The sequence below is a fragment of the Portunus trituberculatus genome, chromosome 39 (genome assembly GCF_017591435.1).
Source record: "Portunus trituberculatus isolate SZX2019 chromosome 39, ASM1759143v1, whole genome shotgun sequence".
Taxonomy (NCBI): Eukaryota; Metazoa; Arthropoda; class Malacostraca; order Decapoda; family Portunidae; genus Portunus; species Portunus trituberculatus.
The window spans coordinates 13,991,295-13,996,294 of NC_059293.1; the positions used below are offsets into that span (position 1 = coordinate 13,991,295).

The 5,000-nt window shown below is 31.6% G+C and overlaps 1 protein-coding gene across 6 annotated transcripts in view; it reads right to left on the reverse strand.

Moving 5' to 3' along the window:
* The window catches only part of LOC123515704, a 223,978-nt gene that overhangs the window by 129,988 nt on the left and 88,990 nt on the right, over window positions 1-5,000 (reverse strand). The gene's annotated exons all lie outside the window — the stretch shown is intronic.

Here is a 5,000-nt window from a genome sequence, read left to right on the forward strand (position 1 = left end):
ACCACCACCACCTGCTACTGCACCACTACACTACCACCACCACTACTACCACCACCACCACTACTGCACTACTACTACTACTACTACCAATAATAATAATAATAATAATAATAATAATTTCTTCTGCTACTTCTTCTACGATTACTACTTTTACTATTACTACTACTTCTACTACTACTACTACTACTACTACTACTACTACTACTACTACTACTACTACTACTACTACTACTACTACTACTACTACTACTACTACTACTAATAATAATAATAATAATAATAATAATATCATTATTATTACTGCTACTATTATTAGTACTAATACTACTATATCTACGACATCTCTTAAAATTTACATCTTTCACTCTTACCACCATCTCTAATCTTTTTCTTTTCTCTCCCATCTTTCTTTTCTTCATTGTGTTGTAAATCTTCTTTCTCATCTTTCTCCTCTTCGCCTTCCTCTAATAATTTCTTCTGCTACTTCTATGATTACTACTTTTACTACTACTACTAGTACTACTACTACTACTACTACTACTACTACTACTACTACTACTATTACTAGTACTACTACTATTAGTACTAATACTACTATATCTACGACGGACGGGAATAAAGCTAAAACATTATTCTTTTTCCATGAAACGTGTCACATGAGAAAGAATAATTATTAAACAAAGAAATGAAATACATTCACTACTATCTTTCCTCCCTTAGTATTCTCTTTTAGATTATTTGAAGACCTCTCTATACCTTTAGATTATTCTTTATATAAATATATATATATATATATATATATATATATATATATATATATATATATATATATATATATATATATATATATATATATATATATATATATATATATATATATATATATATATATATATATATATATATATATATATATATATATATATATATATATATATATATATATATATATATATATATATATATATATATATATATATATATATATATATATATATATATATATATATATATATATATTATATATATATATATATATATATATATATATATATATATATATATATATATATATATATATATATATATATATATATATATATATATATATATATATATATATATATATATATATATATATATATATATATATATATATATATATATATATATATATATATATATATATATACAGAGAGAGAGAGAGAGAGAGAGAGAGAGAGAGAGAGAGAGAGAGAGAGAGAGAGAGAGAGAGAGAGAGAGAGAGAGAGAGAGAGAGAGAGAGGAGTGAAGAAAATAGTAAAAGATCCGATTAAAAGAGGCGTAATATGATAACTTGAGAGCTTAACGTACATGAAGAAAAGATATATGTAGAAAAAGAAACGTAATAATAAAGAAACCCGGAATGAAACGCATGCCATGAACAATATGAAACTAAGGAAAGTTAGTACATATATAATAATAATGACAATTATAACGATAATAAAAATAATAACAATAATAGTAATAATAACAAGAAATAAACATTAACAACAACAACAATGAATATAAATAACATAACAACAGTAAAGCCAATACAAACATAACTCAAACATCCATTTCAACTGCACATGTTACTGTCCCTCCCAGCTGTGGCTATCGGAGGCGAATCAGAAGACAGCAGCAAGTCTGAGAACCACAGAGACCAAGACAGAGCCACGCACCACAGGAAGGAGGAAATGTAACATGTTGACAAGGAGGAAAAACACTGAGGGAGCCAGAGACTGAAGGGCAGGAGCAGTGCCAGAGGAAAGTGGTAGGAAGGATGAAGAGGGGAGGTAAAGAAAGTGGAGGGAAATATGGAAGAGGAATGAAGGAAAAAAACTTGGAAGAAAGTAAAGTGTAGGGAAGAACAACTGTGAGGGGAGAGAAAGAAAATGGAAATAAAGAGGGAAGAAGATGGGGAGTGAGGGGAGAAGTGAAAGAGGGAGAGAAGGGAAGAAACGTAAGGAAGGAAGGAATATACGATAAAGTGAAATAAAGACAAGGAACTGATTTTGAAAGTATATATATATATATATATATATATATATATATATATATATATATATATATATATATATATATATATATATATATATATATATTGAAGGATGAATAGAAGAAATATCGGAAAGGAGGGATTTTCACCAATAGATAAAACAAGAAAGAGTGACAAATAACAAAAAGAGAAAAGAGGAAGAACCATGATATTGATAATGATAATAATGATGACGACAATGGTCTTCATTAAACAAAAAAAATAAATAAAAAAAGCAATAAAAAACAGGAACGTGCACAAAAACAAGACCATATGAAAAGTAAGAAAAAAGAATTGAAATAGACTTATGTTGGTTAATCTTATAAGAGAAGAGAGAAACACTGAACAAAAGTAAACCTGCTACGTATTTTCAAAAGTTCAATAAAGAAAAACATACCTTGTGATGAGTAACAAAAAGATGAAACTTTCGTCAGAATTAGAGAAGAAAAATAAAAATAAAAGTACTTCTTAAACAAAAGGAAAGATAAAACGAAATAGTAGACAGGAGAAGCTGGGGGAAGTGTTAAAAATTGAAATAATAAAGGGAAGGAAGAGAGAGGGGGAAATAATATGATAATGAGAGGTGAAGGTCAAGAAGGAGGACTGAACAGGGAGTGGAGAATGAGAGAGAGAGAGAGAGAGAGAGAGAGAGAGAGAGAGAGAGAGAGAGAGAGAGAGAGAGAGAGAGAGAGAGAGAGAGAGAGAGAGAGAGAGAGAGAGAGAGAGAGAGAGAGAATGCAATTGAATTAAACTGCAAGAGAATGAGACTACAAGAGAGAAAAGGAAATACTGTAATAGAATGAAACAAAGAGCGCAAGGTATTACGAAAACAATTTAAAGGAAGAAAAGATGACCATTATTAATACTAGTGCAAGAGATTATCAATAAAAGCGCAAAAAATTCTAGGTAGTGTTCTCAAGGATATACTGACACGAGCATAAGGCAACGGTGTTATTACTCGTCTGTGTGTGTGTGTGTGTGTGTGTGTGTGTGTGTGTGTGTGTGTGTGTGTGTGTGTGTGTGTGTGTGTGTGTGTGTGTGTGTGTGTGTGTGTGTGTGTGTGTGTGTGTGTGTGTGTGTGTGTGTGTGTGTGTGTGTGTGTGTGTGTGTGTGGAGGAAATACTGACGAAGAGTTACAGAGCATACGAGTACAAAGTCACTCGCTTCAAAACTCTCATTCCATGGAAATGCTCTTGATATATTTGTATGTGTGTGTGTTTATATATATATATATATATATATATATATATATATATATATATATATATATATATATATATATATATATATATATATATATATATATATATATGAGAGACATTCTCCCAAGCTAAGACAAAGAATAACAGGAAAGAATATATTAAGGTTCCAGTGGCTAAAGAAAAATCTTAATATATTATCCCAAAATTGAGGATGTAGAAGGATAAAGAAGGTGTGCCGTTGAAGGCTCGGCTAACTTTGAAAGTGTGTTGATGTTCTTATTATACATTTATGTTTGTAGAATTCATATAATTTTCTCACGCAGAAATAAAATATTGTTTCCTTCAGACAGTATACGTATAAATAGTTATATTTGTACTTCTATTCTCATTTGTACACTGTATCTAAACATTATACTTCTTGTATCTATGTCTATAAAAACAAAGTTTTCCTAAATTTTTATGTAATTCCATGATACAAAAAATCTACTAATATATTCCTGCTTATCCATATAAACAGGCTCAATTATAACTTGTTTTCAAATAAAACGCTTCTTGCTACATTATAGGTTTACACAATGGCTTCCATACGAAAATACACTAATATAAAAATACATACATAAGAATTCTGAGCGGTGCAGCACTTGATCCTACACAAGACTTAGAAAGATAAAATGGCTACTCCCCCCCCGAAAGGTAAAAAGTACCCTTTCCATAGCCACTAATAAACACGAGATATATGGCATAATGATACCCATATCCTATCTCCAGTCTCTTTCTCTCACCCTTTTTGTGTCGTTAATGTATGAAGTATTAGAAGTATTCTATTTAATTACATACACCTTCACGTTTTAAGAGAGTATTTTTTTTATTGTCTTTTAAAGTTCGCTTTTCTCAGTTAATAATAGTTAAGACTTCTTTATCAGCACGAACACGATCGCTTGTCTGCAGTTTCCCTGTCAAGAGATTCCTTTCTTGCATGAATAACAACATAACACTTGATGTCAGCATGATGAAAGACATATTGTTACTAAGGAAGGAGAAATGATAAGAACAATATTGTTGTGATAAATCCATTTTTTAAATAGTTTTATTTCCCTGATGTATAAGTAAGCACCTCAGGTTTTCGATAGAGAAGCTCTGAATGATAACTGACAAAGTAAGATGATAAGTGTAGATTCAGCAAGACCAGAAGAATCACTTAAAAGAACCAGTACCCTCACGCAAACCACGGCTGACTTTGTTGAGTGTAAAAATCGGTCTCCTCTATGGAAAAATGTATTATATATATATATATATATATATATATATATATATATATATATATATATATATATATATATATATATATATATGTGTGTGTGTGTGTGTGTGTGTGTGTGTGTAATTCACTGTTTGATCTGCTGCAGTCACTGACGAGACAGCCAGACGTTACCCTACGGAACGAGCTCAGAGCTCATTATTTCCGATCTTCGGATAGGCCTGAGACCAGGCACACACCACACACCGGGGCAACAAGGTCACAACTCCTCGATTTACATCCCGTACCTACTCACTGCTAGGTGAACAGGGGCTACACCTGAAAGGGGACACACCCAAATATCTCCACCCAGCCGGGGAATCGAACCCCGGTCCTCTGGCTTGTGGAGCCAGCGCTCTAACCACTGAGCTACCGGGCCGTGTGTGTGTGTGTGTGTGTGTGTGTGTGTGTGTGTGTGTGTGTGTGTGTGTGTGTGTGTGTG